We start from the raw sequence: 18,387 nt of genomic DNA on the forward strand, positions 1-18,387 counted from the left end.
CCATTTGATGTATTTTGTGATGCCTTAGGTACTGGTTTAGGGTGTGTTTTAATGCAGGAAGGTCGAGTCATTGCTTATGCCATGCGCCAGTTGAGACAACATGAAGTCAGCTATCCAACGCATGATTTAGAGCTTGCAGTAGTTGTCCATGCTCTAAAAATTTGGAGACATTATCTGCTTGGTAATGTTTGCCATATCTATACTGATCACAAGAGCCTTAAGTACATTTTCACTAACCTAAGTTGAACATGAGACAGCATAGATGGTTAGAATTGATCAAGGATTATAACCTAGAAGTGTATTATCATCTAGGAAAGGCCAATGTAGTTGCTGATGCCTTAAGTTGAAAGTATCATGGTAATTCTTTGTTGGAAGATGGTTTCAACTTATTGCATCCAGCAGTCCTACATAATATCATAGTTAATTGTTCTCTAGAGTCAAAGATCATTGAGCTGCAAAAGACTGATGTGGGTATATTCCATATCAAGAGAAAGATGAAAGAAGAACAAAGTGAGCATTTTCGGTTGGATGAGAATGGTGTTCTGTGGTTTAAAGATCGGCTTGTAGTGCCAAAAGATAGGGAGTTGAGGAACCAAATCCTAGAGGAAGCTCATTCTTCCAAGCTATCCATTCACCCGGGTAGTAGCAAGATGTACCAAGATTTGAAGACTAGATGTTAGTGGGCAAAAATGAAAAAGGAAATTGCGGCATATGTTACAGGAAGTGATAACTGTTGCCGAGTTAAGGCCATTCATATGAAACCAGCAGGGTTACTTCAGCCACTGTCCATTCCAAGTTGGAAATGGGATGACATTAGTATGGATTTCATTGTTGGACTTCCGAACACCCAAAAGGGTCATGATTCTATATGGGTAATTGTTGACTGTCTCACCAAGTCTACACATTTTATTCCTGTCAATGTCAAGTATTGACCTCATCAATATGCAAAGCTATACATTGAGCAAATTGTCAGATTACATGGAGTACCTAAGAGTATTGTATTAGATCGATGGTCCTAGTTGGTTAATCATTTTTGGGAACATCTACACAAGTACTTAGGTACCACATTGATTTGTAGCTCTGCTTATCACCCTTAGACCATAGGTCAAACTGAGCGTGTAAATCAAATCTTGGAAGATATGTTAGAGAGCATGTGTGATTTCTTCCAAGAGTTCATGGGAGGAGTGGTTACCTTTGGTTGAATTCTCCTACAATAATAGTTATCAAGAGAGTATCAAGATGGCTCCATTTGAAGCTTTATATGGTCGCAAGTGTAGGACCCCTCTGAATTGGATTGAGCCTGGTGAAAGAAGATATTACGAGATTGACTTTATCAAAGAAGCCAAAGAGCGAGTTCAAATCATCCGATAACATATAGAAGCCGCTCAATCAAGACAAAAGAGTTATGCAGATAAGAGGCGAAGTCCTATTGTGTTCCAAGTTGAAGATTATGTGTATCTGAAGGTATCCCCAATGAGGAGAGTACAAAGGTTTAGAGTTAAGCGAAAACTTGCTCCTAGGTATATTGGACCATACCAGATCCTTGCACAAAAAGGACTAGTAGCCTACAAACTCAAGTTACCTATAGAAATGAAAGCAATATTCAGTGTTTTCATGTCTCCCAACTCATGAAATGTCTTTGTGTGCCCGAAGAAGCTATTGAACCTGCTAGCATCAAGATTCAGTCGGATTGACCTATGAAGAGAGACCCATTAGAGTGTTTGAAGAAATGGAAAGAGTGACCCATAGCAAAGTCATCAAGTTCTATAAGGTGATTTGGAATAATCATAGTGAGCAAGACGTTACTTGGGAACATGAGGATTATCTTTATGAGGTTTATCCGAGTTTCTATGAGGAATGGGATGAGATTTCTTTGAGGGGGAAGGGCTGTAACACCCTAGGTGTTAAGCATGCATCAAACCTTGATATTGCATGATCACAATCATCATTGAGCATTCATGAACATAAGCATATCATGTATTCTATCTATGTTGGCTTATATTGCATGTATTGTTACTTAATTGCCTTACTTAGGTTAGGGTTTACTTGTAACCAATGTATGGAATGTGTGTGGAACCTTGGGAATACCTTAAAAATGTTTAGAATAGCACAAGGAACAACTTTGGTATTCATGACTAAGGTTAGTTTGGTCTCTAAGTCCTAGTTATGGTGTATGTCATCATTTTAAGTGGTATGTTTGACCTAGTTCGAATTATGTCATAGAATCTTTGCACGACAAAGCATCCTTAAGCAAAGTTGTAGTATTTGAGTAGAGCAAAAACTTTTATTTTTGGGTCATGAGCTAATTCAGTGCATAGCTTGGTCAAATTGAGCTCACAAAAATTAGTAAAACACAAAATTTCAACACTTAGAAAATTTCCAAGTCTTAGCCCGTTTATAGTTTCGCTGAGCCAACTTTGTGATCATTTTACTCCTTATTCGTTGGGAATTTGACCTTGATCTTTGAAAAGAAATTGTAGATGGTATGTAGGGCTACCACTTTTGTTAAGATTGTTTGCGCTAATGAGCTACAGATTAGGAGATTTATCATTGCCAAAATGGGCTGTCAGCCTTGGGCGTCGCCTCTGATGGCTGAATTTGCTGACCATCAGTGGCCGACCACCGTCAGGCCCCGACCACTGCGTGGAAGCCACTTGCCACCACCAGCCTGACCAGTCAGGCCGCGTTGGGCCTCGACATGCCACTTTATGCCCCAGCGCTCGCCCATGACTCCGCGTGCTCCCATTTCTCTCCTAGCTTCCTCCTTCGCTCTTGCCTCCGCCCACAGCAAGCGCAGCAGCTCAATGCAGCGCCGCCGTCGCCATTGCCGGCCCCAGCTCGCACCGCGTCACTCCTCTGCCACTGCCACCGCTCCATTACGCTCCCACCATCTCACCGTGCCCACATTGCTTGCTAGCCGTGCATGGTAAGGTCTCCGTGCAGCGCACGACCTCGCTATTGTTTCGTCACAGTGCCACATCGCCGTGGCCGGGCCATCTCCGACCACCGCTGGTCACGATAGGGTGTGCACTAGAACTACCATCATTTGTAGCAGCTCATTGTAACCCTAGATTGAGCTATCATGGCTAGCTCTGGCACCTCGCTGTCGACCCGCTCCGTCGTGCTGCCATGGGAGCCGCCGGCATCCTTAGCCTCCGTAATCGATTCGTCTAGATGGCTTAGTCGGTGCGGGATGACGTAGGGATCACTATAGTGTCAGTGCCATCGACGAAGAAGCTCGCCGTTAGCAAACTTTGGCCATCCCATGCCGTTGTTCTATTTTAGTGTCACTAACACGTGGGCCCGGCTGACTTGAGGGTTCTAGCTGTCAGCCGCTGTTGAGTGAAAAGCTAGTTCATTTATTTTAGATTTGCATGCCAACTTTGAAAAATCATAAGTGGAGATTTGGAGGTCTAATTCTTATGAACCAAATTTTGTTGTAATCCTCATCAAGTGTAGTATTTTGTAAAAATATCAAAATGTATAGTTTATGGTATTTTTCTTGGTGATTAAAATGTATTTAAATAAGTGCTTTCTGAATGTTAATAATCTTGTAAAATAGATATCTTGATCTAGAAAACTCATAAAATTGTGATTCCAATTTTGTTGGACTTGTGTTGACATGCTCTAACTAAGGAAAAATAATAAACTTACTATAAACTTGATTGAAGTAGGGTCTTTCTATTTATCTAGTGATAAATGGTATTTTCTAAGGAAAATTGTAGGGATAAAAATATGTAACATATTGATATTCAAATTTTTGTACAGTAGTATGGCACTAATATGAAGCTAGAAAAAATATATAATCTGTTATTTGACACTTTTCTGTAGGGTTTACTATTTTCACTAAAATAGGCCTTGGTAGCTTGTCATTTTTGTTAAGGATGTTATACATGGTCAAATGGGACAAAAATTTTACATTTGTCTATTGGTGGCACTTGGAAGCCACTGTAATGTTATGAGAATTTATGATGCACATTTGGTATATGTTTGTTATTTTCCCTAATTATCTAATTAAATTAATAAAGGCATTAAAATGAATAGTTTGGGCTTTACCATTATGTTTTCTTGACTGTATTTGATGTTCCTGAACTATTGGTATACTTGGTGATGTCAAATTTTGAATGATTACATGTAGTAAAAGTATTGTTGCTCTATAATTCGATTTAAAAGTGTTTTCATATAGATTCTGTGGTTTTGTATGTTGCTTAGTCAAAATGATATTTTTTGTAGAAATGGTTAATAACAAAGTTGTAGAGAACTTATTCGTATATCTTGTGTTAAAATTTCAAGGCAATAGTCCAAAGGGTTTAGGAGTTATAGCTATTTAAAGTTAGTCTCCTGAAATGCTTGTTCTCTAGAATTTCTGGATAGCACTGGATAGATTACCTATTTTGGTTAGGATAGAATGTGAATTAGCTTTTGGTGATTAAATAAGAGTTATAGGAAATTTTGTAAGATTTCCATAAAGTCCAAGATCATAGCATTTTGATAAGTATAACTTTAGTTATGATGTGAACTTGTAACTGCCATGTGTAGTTTAGACATCGCATTATGTGAAATTTGTAAGTAGATAGAGAAGAGATATGCACCTACTCAGTAGCACAGGAGTTAGCATTGCTATCATGGTTCATGTACCTTTCCATATCACATCATCTATGATCCTTCTTATGCATTCATGAGACTTACTTATGCATATGCATGCAATAGGTGCCACCGAGGAGATCACGTTGGTGGAGCTCGACATCGATCCATTGGAGGAGAATCAGGAAGTGCAGCACCAGGTAGTTCCTGGAGAAGGAGAGCCTAAGGTTGATCATCCTCCAGTGTGCCCTGATCATTAGCCAGCAACTTTCGTGAAAGGCAAGCTCCAAAGCATTATAAGCCTCCCTACTTTATTAATGTCTCCTAAAGTTATTCATATTGATGCATTACGTGACAGGAGTTGTTTAAAAATACTTGCTGCATATTACCTTTCCTTGACCAGAAATATCTACCATGAATCCTATTTAAGTCCAGGAACGCTTATCATGCTTAGCTATGCTTAGACTGGTAGAAGTCGGGTGATTTCCTGTCACCTGCGAGCTATAGGTGATAACTTGATCATGGTTGGCTATATTGTGTTATCATGGAACATAACCGGGTATTGTTGAATAAATGGAGACCAAGCGGAGTCTATGTTGTGGTATCATAGTGATTCTGTCTGTGTCATTTGAGGACTGGACGTTGGAGGTCATCTTGTCATGTTGAACCCATGCCTCTCACATAGTTGGTTGGATAAGTCATTCCGACCGCGAGGCCGAGTAGCTCAACTCAGGCCGTGGGCACGAGCAGTTAAAGTGCGCACCCTATAGGTAGTAAGGATGTATAGAGAGCCAATGGCGTAAGCCCAAGGGTAGGTTAGAGTCCTGAGCCCCCTTGGTAGATTGGTTGTATCTTTGAGGGTGCGGCGCAAGTCCTACCCACGATTATACTTGAATTGTCCTAAAGGTGACCTAATGCAACCCTGACAGGAGAAGTATGGGTGTGTGTTAGGAATAATTCACCAGTTGGGTAGGAATCGATTCAAATCGCCGTCTCTCCTGGATAGTGAGAACTTGACTTGAGTACACTTCATCCTAGTAAATGATGGAAATGTTGGTTATGGGATTATGCAAGAACTCAACTGGATATGGTTATTATTGTGATGACTTAATGGTACCAACATGTTTGGCATAGGATAGTTGCTAATCTAGTATGAGATAGGATTAATAACTGGTGATTCACAATTAAAGATATGTTGGATAACTTATGCTTTTTATGCAAATGATATCTACTAGCTCTACTTATAAAGCCTTGCATACTCCTTGGTGTCCTTAGTATATTAGTTGGATGGGTAAGTCTAGCTGAGTACCTTCTCGTACTTAGGATTTATTCCCATTGTTGCAGATAACGTTATGTATCATGGCTACTGCAAGAACTGCCTTGCTCCTATAGTGGATGAGGACTAGGACCATGGGCAATGGTCATTCTATTAATCGTCTCACCCTTTTGCTTTTGGTTGGAGATGACTATGAAACTAGCTTTGTATTAAACTATGTGTGATGTCGATGTTAAACTACTTTGCTTTCGCTACTTTCAAACTTGGTTTGTAATAATTATTCAAACTCTGATGTATGAGAAATATTTGTGAACTATGATATAACACGTGATTGGTTATGTTGAATCTCTATGATCTTGGTTTGTATGTTGATTGTTTGAGATCCTTCACGATTTCATTGAACTACCAGGGTTTATATGGGCTCAAGTATGACGGTTTGATCACTTGGTGATTGTTATTGTACTTGTGCTCTTATAAATTGGATGGTTCTATGACAACCCTATTGAGGGTTTGGAGTGTGATGCCAATTAGCGCGTGAACCTCCAAGTGAGTGAATCGTCACAATGAGGACTAGCTTGCTGGCAAGCAAGTGAACCTCGACAAAAAATCATTGTGTCATCATTTGATTTCGAGGTGATTGGTCTTCATTGGTATTCATTCTTATGATTGATTGGCTCATTCTTCGACACGGCGGTATAACCATCTTGCTCACTCTCTTTACATTACCGCAAACTAGTTGTTAAGCTCTTTAGTGTAGCTAGTCGTGAGAGCTTATTAATTTGGTTAGTGTGGCTCTTTAGTTAGCCTTTGAGAGCACACTTACTTAGTGTAGTGACATAGACATTGTGTGGATAGAGATTATATAAACTAGAATTGTGGTAGCTGGCTTGCATTTTTAGTAGGCTAGCACAATACTCGCTTCGTCTCATATTTGTCTAACTAGTTTGTTAAGTGTTGTTGTAGAAAATTTTTAATAGGCTATTCACCCCCCTCTAGCCATTAGGACCATTCAGCACCATCAGTGCACCACTGCCGAGACACCATGCTTGTCGGCTAGCTAGCTCCAGTCATCCTCCGAGCAAACCGAGGGTACTTGTGGGTGCGGAATAGGATGGGGAACACGTTGGTGTCGACCTCATCACTGGTGACCTCGCCGATGGTGAGTTCTCACCGGTCAAAGCCGGTGCTCTACTTGGATTCACTGATGCATGGAGCTAGGTTGACCTACGGGCCCCCGCTGTCAGCCACCATGGGTGTATAGACTAGGTGCACCTAGCTATAGCGCCCAAGTGGAAATTTGATTTTCTTTATTTACTTTTCACAGATTTTGTTGCTCACTTGCAAAAATTATATCTTGAGCTAAGAGTATCCAAATGGGGTAAACCAAATTTTGTTGGATTCATCATGAAGTGTACTATTTGATAAAAATTTGAAATCTACTATTTAGGGTACTTTTCTAGGATAATTAAAGTGAGCAAGATAAGTGCTTTTTAAAATAGTTTATATCTTGTAAAATGCATAACTTGAGCTAAGAAAGTGATAAAATTGTGATTCCAATTTTGCTGGTCTTGTGTTGACATGCTCTAGCTAGAAAAAATACTAAACCTACAGTAGATATAATTGAAATATGGTCTTCCTATTTAATCTTGATTAATTACTTGTTTCTAGTGAAATTAAATGGGGTAAAAATACATAACATATGATCATGCAAATTTTTACATAGTATTCCTATGCTAGGAGAAAAGTAAGAAAAAATATTAAATCTGTTGTTTGACACTTTTCACTATGCTAAACTATATTTTTGCTAAAATAAGCATATGTAACTTGTCATTTTTGTAGAGGTAGCTATACTAATCGAAATGGCATGAAAATTGTACAGTAGACTATTAGACTCATTTGTAGGCTATTGTAATTTTGTTAGAATTTATTGAGCACTAGAAATATTTATCCTTTAAATCACCTTATTATATAAGGAAATTGATAAATGAATATAAATAAATTCCGTAGGTTTAACCATGATGTTTTCTATGGTATTTGTGATGCATATAATCTGTTGATGTTATTAGTTAGACTTAGAAGTAATTTGTTGTTTGTAACTAGTTAATTATTGCTCTATAATTCAACTAGATGGCTGCATGTATAGTTTCTGTTGTGGTGATGATTTCATGATGATAATGATCTTTTCTGTAAAGATTGAATTGTTAGACCTAGATAACTGTTGAATCACATTAAGATGATTAAAATAACATTGTAGACAATTTCATAAGCTTTCCATAATGTCCACAACCATATTATTTTGAAGTGTATAACTCTAGTTATGGTCAAAACAAGTGGTTGTTGTCTTGTAGTCCAGAAAATGATTTACATAAGTGTTTGTTTAAGTTCCTAGAGAAGAGATATGCACCTACTCAGTAAAAGAAAATGTAACTTGTTATCACCTTAATGCAATGTTGCTGAGAACACTTACAAGGATGCATTCATCACATCATATCATATTATACATGTCATTATATATGCATCCATGCTATCTTATTTCCTACTCATGCATATAGGATCGTTCGAGGGGATAACTCTATTGGAATTCAACAAAGAAGAGGAACAACAGGAGGCACCTTAGGCCATAGCTCTAGAAGGAGAGGAGCAAACTCTTGAAGACTTACCTGAGTGCCCAGACCATAGGCAAACTTCTTTTATCAAAGGCAAGCCCTAGAGCATTTTAAGCCTCCCATGTTTTACAAAATATCACTTGAGTCCTTTATATTTGATGCATTAGGTTATAAGAGTTGATTGGAAACACTTGATACATAGAACTACTATTGCAGAACTGACCAATTTATAAGAGTACAAGTACAATGGCAGTTCATAAGCGGTCACACTGTCGTACTTGAACCCATATAAACCCGGTAGTCCATCGAGTACCACGACGGGTCTCGATAAATGATTTACAACAACCAAGATCATACAAGATTCAACATACATGTCACATATTACATAAAGTTCATAGATACATTTCCATCATCAGAGTATGAAACAAAGTTATTACAAACCAAGTTTGATAACAAAAGCGGAAGCAAATTAAGTTTGAAAGTAAAGTTTCCAACATAGTTTAGTACAGTGCCAACACATGATCACGGTCCACAAAAGCATGTAGAAGGATTAATAAAGAAGCCTGCCCAAGGCTTACTCCTCATCCATAGTGGGATAGAAGCAACTCTTACAATAACCATGATACATAGTGCCATCTGCAACAATGGGAAATAAAACCCTAAGTACAGGAAGATACTCAGCTAGACTTACCCGTCATAAACTAGAAATAAAATGACTCCAAGAATCATGCAAGGCTATATAAGTGGAGGTAGCTTGGCAACATTTTGCATAAAAAGAAATTAACTAAATTATACAATTATAATCATGTTATCAAATTAATTATGACTATCCATCTCTAAATTAGCAACTATCCTGTGCCAAACATGTGGTATATCATTTTAATAGCATACAATAGTAACCATAGCAGGTATTGTAATTCCATATTCATTCGAACCATCATATTCCATAACATAGTTACTACGATGTTGGGACTAGCTAAGTTTCTCATTATCCGGGAGAGACGACGATTCGAATCGATTTCAACAAGCTAGGAATTTATTCCTAACACAAACCCAGGCATACCAAATCATTAGTCACCTTAGGTCACCTTTGGTACAACTCAGGTCCACATTTCATGGGTTCATACCGCGCCGCACTATCGGGGACACCAAAGGCCAGGACATTCAGGCCCAGCCTACCCTTGGGCTCAGTCTGGCTCCCCAAAAGGAGCGCACAATAGAACGAGACCTGGCTTGAGTCGAGCTACTTGGCTTCGTGGTTGGAACGATTTATTCGGCCAGCTAAGTGATAGGCATGCGTTCAATCTTGTCAGAAGCGCCAACAACGATACGGTCCTTAATCAGCATAGACGAAATCACATGAGTCAACCTACGCATAGACTCCGCCCGGCCTTGATTTTCTTTTACCCATGGTTTTGTTCCACAATAGCAAATATAGCCAACTGTGCTCTGGTATCCACCTATATCTCGTAGGTGACAGGAAATCACATGACTTCTACCAGTCTAAGCATGGCTAAGCATATATTTGATCCTAGACCTACACAGGGTTAATGGTGTATATATCTGGACAAGGAATTTATATGCATCAAGTGATTCCATTCAACTCTTATAACCTAATGCATCAATCGTAAGACCTTGAGTAATATTTTGTAAAATACTAGGAGACTTAGAATGCTCCGGGGCTTGCCTTTCAGAAAGGAAGTGGGGCAGTGATCAGGGCACTCTGGAAGCTCTTCTAGGTTCTGCTCCTTGCCTTCAGGAGCTACGGCTTGAGGATTCTCCTGCTGGTCCCCTTCCTCTACTTCGTCGAACTCCAGCAACGTTATCTCCTCCAACGATCCTAGATGCATGAATATGGCATAAGATATTATGAATGCATATATGTTGACAAGTATAGTCGGATGATACAAGATGAATGCATTCTTGTAAGTATTCTTAACAGCATGTTGTTTAAGGAATAACAAGTGTATCACGTTTTACTAATTATGTGCATATCTCTTCTTAATTACTAAATCAAACACTTCACAATTCATGTACTACACCACCAAACAGCAGCTAATTGTTTTACTCATAACTGGAGTTCTACTTATCCAAATGGGGTGATCTTGAACTTTTTGGAAAGCTTATAAAATTGTATACAACTCTTATTTAATCACCAAAAGCTAATCACAATTTATCTTAACCAAAATAGACAATCAATCCAGTGCTATCCAGAAATTCTAGAGAGCAAGCAATTCAGAAATACTAACTTTAAACAGCTATAACTCCTAAACCCTTTGGCCTATAGTTCTGAAATTTTTACACAAGATATATGAGGAAGTTATCTACAACTTTGTTATTAACCATTTTTACAACAAACATCATTTTCACTATACAACACACCAAATTACAGAATCTGTCCGAAAACCCTCCCAACTCGAATTATAAAGCAACAATACTTTTACTTCATGTAAGCATTCAAATTTTGACAACACAAAGTCTACCAACAGTTCAAGCATACCAAATACACTCAAGAAAACATAATGGTAAAGCCCAAACTATTTATTTAAATGCCTTTATTATTTTATTTAGATACTTAGGTTAAATAATAAACATATAATAAATATGCATAATAAATTCTCAAAAATTTACAGTGCCTTAATAATGCTACCAAAAGACTACTGTAAAAGTTTCATGCCATTTTACCAAGTAAAACATCCTATGCAAAAATGACAAGGTAGAAAGGCTTAAAATAGCACAAATAGAAAACCCTAATGAAAAGTGTCAAGCAACAGATTTTATATTTTTCTTAACATCCATATGGTACTAGGATAACCTCCAACAAATTTCATGAATATAGGATTCATAAATAATTTATAAAAATTCATACAAGGATTACCTAATTATAAAAGGAAAATCTATAACTACAAATCCATACATGTACTGGCCCTCAAATTTTTACCAGAGCTTATACTTGTCAAGAATAGCTCACCACATAAATTTCATAATTTTTGGAGCACAGGAACTCCAGATATAAAATAAACAAATTTACATACATTTAAAAACACATTTCAAGTTTCCATTGAAATCCTCCAAAAACTCTACTACAAATGCTAATATCATATTTTTCCTAAATACTGCACTTCCTAAGGAACACTACAAAATTTAGTTCACAATTTTTGAATCTACATAGCTCAACTTATAAATTTTCAAAGTGGCACAAAAAATAGGAAACAAATGCACTATCTTCTGTACTGCTGTCACTAACAACGGGGACCCACTGGTCAGTCGGCCCCACCAGTCAGTGACCGAAAGCAGAGCAGGCAGCGCTACTCGACATTGCATGGCCACGGCTCATCAATGGTGAGCTTCACCGGTGATGGCACCTACACTACGGTGAACCCCTCGACCTAGCGCACACGTTGGGCTATCTAGGAGGGCGAATAACTGACGCGAAGGACAGCGGCAACGACCATGGCGGCTCAATGGAGCTAGATGGCGGCGCTATGCCGGTGGTGGCCACGACGACGCAATCTAAAGCATGGATGAGCATCTACTAACCAAGACGAACCTAACGCACAAGATCTCATAGCTAATGGTGGATGGAGGTGCCCCAGCCACGGTGATGGCCTTGGTGGTGATGCTCCAGCGAGGTCAAGCATGGCACGGAGGCTTACCCGATGCGGTCAGCGAGCACAGGCAGACATAGTGAGTCACGGGGGTGATGGTGGAGTGGTTGCGGTGGTGGAGAAGCGAGGCGAGGCAAGCTGGTGGTCGGCAAGCAACGGCGGCGAGCTTGGCGCTGCTGCGGCTGTTGCGGTGGCAAAGGAGAAGCCTGAAAACAAAAATGGTGAGTGCGGGGAGTGAGCAGTGGGTGCAGGGGTGATAAGGCCAGCTCTGGCCTAGCTTGGCTGTGTGGGATAGGGCACCAGCGATGCACGGCTAGCTGCTGGCTCCATGCGGCGGCCCTGTTCTACTGACTATCGGCCACTGAATCGGTTCATTCAGTTAGATCAGCGCTACAAAGCGAGCCTGACAGCGTGTTTTTGTGGAGCTTGATCTTCTAATCCGTGAAGTATTAGTGCACACAATCTAAACAAAAGTTGTAGCTCTATGTACCAGCTATAATTCATCTTAAATGATCAAGACCTAGTTCTCAACGGTTAAGGAGTAATGTCATCCTAGAGTTGAGGTTTTCAAACTATCAGAGTACTTGACTTAGCAAAATTTGCTAACTGTTGAAATATTGATTTGATGATTTTTGTGAGCTCCAAAAGACTAAGCTATGCACCTTATCATCACATGACCCAAAAATAAAAGTTGTTCCCCATACCAAATACTACAACTTTGCTTTAGTGACCACCTACAAGTAAAGTCTCTATCATGTGGTTCAAACTTGGTCAAACCTCTTACATTCAAATAATGACTTACACATGAACTATGACTTAGTGACTCATTTAGCCCTAGCCATGAATACCAAAGTTGTTCATAATGATACTCTAAACATGTTTAAGCTAATTGCAAGGTCCCACAATCATTTCATACATCTATTGCTCATAAAGCTTTTTAGGTCGACCCACATAACATCACTTAAGGGCTTGATCATGAAAGATACTTTTCATGAACAATGTTACATTTGTTAACCTAAGTGTAGTTAATATGTTTTAGTGACTCACATCAACCATCTACATGTAATCACTCATGATCATATGCATATATACAAAGAGACATAAAATAACAAGCAATGTTGCACATGTTTCAATCTCATGGTTCAATTGTAAATGCTTATATATGAATGCTTGATGCTCATGCTCATGCTATGCAAGTCAAATTATGTAAGGCTAACACCTAGGGTGTTACATCCCCTCCTTATAAAAATCTCATCCCAAGATTTGCAAGACCTACCATTCTTGGAAAAAGGCAGGATAAATCTCTCGTAAATAATCCTCTCATTCCCACGTAGCATCTTGTTCACTGTGATTGTTCTACATCACCTTATAGAACTTAATGATCTTACTCTGTGTTACTCTTTCCATCTCTTCTAATACTTGGATTGGCTTTTCTTCATAGGTCAAATCCGATTGAAGTTGTATGTTGGTGGGTGCAATAGCTTCTTTGGGTACATGAAGACATTTCTTCAACTGAGAAACATGAAAAACATCAAATATTGCACTCATCTCTGGTGGGAGTTGTAGCTTGTAAGCAACATTTCCTTTCTATTCCAAAATCTTGTATGGTCCTACATATCTAGGCAAAAGCTTCTTTTTCATTCCAAATCTCTTCACCCCTTTCATTGGTGATACTTTCAAGTATACATAGTCACCCACTTCAAAAGTCAATGGTCTTCTTCTTTTATCAGCATAACTCTTTTGTCTCGATTGAGCTACCTTCATATGTTATTGGATAACACGCACTTGCTCTTTAGCTTCATTGACAAAGTCAATACCAAAGTATCTCCTCTCACTGAGCTCAATCCAATTCAACGGAGTTCTACATTTTCTACCGTACAGAGCTTCAAATGGAGCCATCTTGATACTTGCTTGATAACTATTGTTATAGGAGAACTCAGCTAAAGGTAACCATTTCTCCCATGAACCTTTAGAAGATATAACACAAGCTCTTAGCAAATCTTCTAAGATTTGGTTCACTCGCTCTGTCTGTCCTGAAGTTTGAGGATGGTATGCCGAACTTCTGATTAGCTTAGTTCCCAAAGCCTGGTGTAAGTGCTCCCAGAAATGAGCTATGAACTATGGTCCTCGATCTGAGATTATAGTCCTAGGTACTCCATGTAGTCTCATGATCTAAGAAACATACAGCTCAGCGTATTTCCTAACTATATACCTTGTGTTCACGGTTATAAAATGTGCTGACTTGGTGAGACGATCTACAATAACCCATATTGAATCGTGACCTTGCGGTGTCATTGGAAGGCCTGTGATAAAGTCCATACTGATTTCTTCCCATTTCCAACCTGGAATAGGCAATAGCTAGAGTAATCCAGCAGATTTCATATGAACAGCTTTTACTCTACTACAGTATCGCACCTAGCGACATAGGCTGCGATCTCTTTCTTCATCTTAGTCCACCAAAAATGGGTTTTCAAATCTTGGTACATCTTACTACTACCCGGATGGATAGACAATTTGGACGAATGAGCTTCATCTAAAATTTGATTTCTAAGCTCACGGTCTTTCGGTACCACAAGTCGGTCCTCAAACCATAGTACACCCTTTTCATCTAATCTGAAATGTTTAGTCTCTTGCTCTTGCATTTTTCTCTTGATGTGACTTATACCTGCATCTGTCTGCTATAGCTCTATGATTTTGCTCTCAAGTGAACAACTAATAGTGATATTGTGTAGTACAGCAGGATGTAACAAATTGAAGCCATCTTCTAACAATGCTTCCACAGTGTTACAATGAGATTTCTGACTGAGTGCATCAGCTACCACATTGGCTTTTCTCGGATGGTAATGCACCTCTAAATTGTAGTCCTTAATCAGCTCTAACCATCTTTGTTGTCTCATGTTCAGCTCTGGTTGGGTAAAGATATACTTGAGACTTTTGTGGTCAGTATATATATGACATACATTGCCCAACAGATAATGTCTCCATATCTTTAATGCATGAACAACTACTACAAGTTCTAAATCATGCGTGGGGTAGTTGACTTCATGTTTTCTCAATTGCCGAGAAGCATATGCAATAACTCTTCCTTCTTACATAAGCACACACCCCAAACCTATACCTAATGCATCACAAAATACATCGAAAGGCTTCTCAATGTTGGGTTGTGCTAAGATAGGTGCTGTAGTTAACAGAGTTCTAAGGGTGTGAAAAGCTGCTTCACATTCTGGTGTCCGTTTGTACTTCTCATCTTTCTAAAGTAGTATGGTCATGGGCTTGGCTATCTTTGAGAAATCTAGAATGAAATGACGATAATATCCTGCTAACCCTAGAAAACTCCGAACTTCATGAACCGAAGTCAGGGCCTTCCAGTCCATGACCTCTTGTACTTTTGATGGGTCTACAGAGATTCCATCTCTTGATAAGATATGACCTAAGAAAGGTACTTTGCTCAACCAAAATTCACACTTGCTAAATTTCGCATATAGCTTATGCTCCCTCAATCTGGATAGAATAATCCTCAGATGCTCTTCATGGTCTACCTCATTTTCCAAATAAATCAATATATCATCGATAAACATGACCACAAACTTGTCAAGCTCAGGCATGAATACCGAATTCATCAGGTACATGAAGTAGGCAGGAGCATTCGTTAGTCTGAAAGACAGAACCAAATACTCATATAAGCCGTACCTAGTAGAGAAAGTAGTTTTAGGTATGTCCTCTAGCCTGATCTTTATCTGATGATAACCTGATCTCAAATCAATCTTGGAGAATACCTTTGCCTTTGCCAATTGATCAAACAAGATGTTGATGCAAGGCAACGGGTACTTGTTCTTGATGGTTACAGCATTGAATGGTCGGCAATCTACACACATTCTCAGTGACTTGTCCTTCTTTTTCACAAACAATGCTAGACAGCCCCATGGAGATGAGCTAGGTTGAATAAGACCCTTGTCCAATAGATCCTGTAACTGAATCTTAAGTTCTGCTAACTCATTTGGTGGCATCCTATATGGCCTTCTTGAGATAGGTGCCATACCTGGCACTAACTCAATCTTAAATTCCACATCCCTATCAGGTGGTAAGCCTGGTAATTCCTCTAGAAATACATCTGGAAACTCACAAACCACGGGGATATCACAAAGGGTAGTGGTTTGGATAGCACAAGCTAAATGTTGGAGTTCAAAATTTTGGGAGAGTGGTACTAGAAAAACATTCCCTCCCTTGGGTTCTCTCAACATAATAGTACGAGTGCTAGTGTCAATGAGAACACCATGATCCTTCATCCAATTCATGCCTAAGATTACACTTATTGACAACTCGGGCAATATTATCAAATCCTTTATGTACTCCCTCCCTTGTATAGAGATGAGCACATTTTTGACTATCTTATTTGTAGAAATAGTAGCCCCTGCTGAACTTATATTATAACCCCCTTGCTTACTTCAATTATTTCCTGATCATGTCTAGATGCAAATGCTTGACTCATAAATGAATGAGAAGCTCCCAAATCAAATAAAACAACAACAGGATGCTTGTTGACAAGAAACATACCAGCTGAGACAACTTCTCCTGCGGGCACTTCCTCAACAGCTGTATAATGCATGTATCCTGGATGTGCCCTTGTGTTCGCCTACCTCTAATTGTTCTAATTCTGGTTGCCATTCTTCTTTGGGTGGGGGCATTCCTTGGCCCAATGCCCCACTTGATTGTAGTTAAAACATGGTTGATTACTCCTAAGTCCGGTGGAGCTTCCCTAACTGCCATTTCCTTTTGGTAAGGCAATAGTGAATGCCTTACAAAACGCTTTTTGAGGCCTGCTGTTTTGAGCTTTAGGTGGTGGAGGCCTAAACTTGGGTGCAGGTGGGTGGAATTGTGGTCTAGCTATGATAGGAGCTCTGGACTATGAAGATCTGGAGGCACCTACCTCAAATGCCCTCTTGTGACCCTTAGCGGCCGCATGCATGTTATTATGGTTTTCCTAGGTCAAAGCATCACTAATAAACTCGTTGTAAGTGGTGCACTTGGAATTGGCCATGTTCTTCATTAGTTTGGTGCCCAGACCCCGCTTGAAGCTCTCTATCTTCTTCTCCTCGGTATCCACAAAACCTAGAGCATACTTGGACAGGTTATTGAATGCGTGCATATATTCTGTGAGGGTCTTTGTCCCTTGAGTGAGCCTCAAATGCCCTCAGGCTCCACCTCTTCCTCTTCCTCGTCATCATCTTCTTCCATATTTGGACCATCTTCTTCCCCATCCAAGATTGGGTTTAGCTGGTTGTTCAAATAGTGTACTTCATGCTAAAGGTTCATCACTTGAAATTGAGCCTATGCAAGCTGCTGACATAAGCCCCTTTCGGCATGGTTCTAGGCGTTACTCATGTCACGGTGCCTATCTTGCTCTATCCTTATTGTAGCGACACGGTTTTCTGCTGCATCATGCTGACGTCTAGCTGTGGACACCTCAGCATGGGCAGTCTCCAACTGCTCCCGTAGCCCTGCAAGCAATGCTTGATCATTAGCTCTGGCTTCTTGGGCTACTGCTCGCTACTGATCCACTTGCTCCATTTGGGCATGAAGAGTGCCCAAAGCTGCATAGGCTTGGTCAGATTCCCATCAGGCTTTACTTGCGGCTTTCTTTTGCTTACACACACACTTCTTGAGCTTATGCTACGCAGCTTTAGCTCTCATGAGTTTGTCCATGCAAGTGGTGTATGATTCTTGCCAGAAATCCTTGGTGTCTTGGTGTGCACAAAACATCTTCATCACCGCAAACATTGCACTCATGGCGGGACTAGAGCTATTTGCTCGCTCATCCTGATCTCTGATCAATGCATTTTGGTTGCGTTGTTCCCATATTGTTGTGGATGGATCCACCCAAGGAAACATACTCACTGCACTGCCAATAAGTGCATCTCCATGTTGCTGGCAGATTTGCCTCAAAACCTCAAAGGCCACAACTTGGGCAGCCTCCCAAGAGTTTTCCCTTTAGATTCTACCTTCCACTCCTACCAAAAGGGCGGTTGTGTGTGGGCTAGTATAGTTAGCCGCACCTCGTACCATGGTTGTCCCTCTAAGTACTCTTCAATCCAATGATAAAGGGGCAGTTCATGGTACCCCACAAAGTGCAAAACTCTCCACAATAGGTAGGCGTTCCGAAAACCATCAGGAAATTCTCACATCCAACTGTGCTGCCATCTGTACCATCAACATGTACACTATTGTGAGACAAGGCCATAATGGATAAGAGTTACATAACCAAGTAAGAAATTTATAAGGGGAGGAACAATGTAATTATTTGAATGATAATTAT

This window comes from Miscanthus floridulus, chromosome 12, assembly GCF_019320115.1.
Source record: "Miscanthus floridulus cultivar M001 chromosome 12, ASM1932011v1, whole genome shotgun sequence".
NCBI classification, from domain to species: Eukaryota; Viridiplantae; Streptophyta; class Magnoliopsida; order Poales; family Poaceae; genus Miscanthus; species Miscanthus floridulus.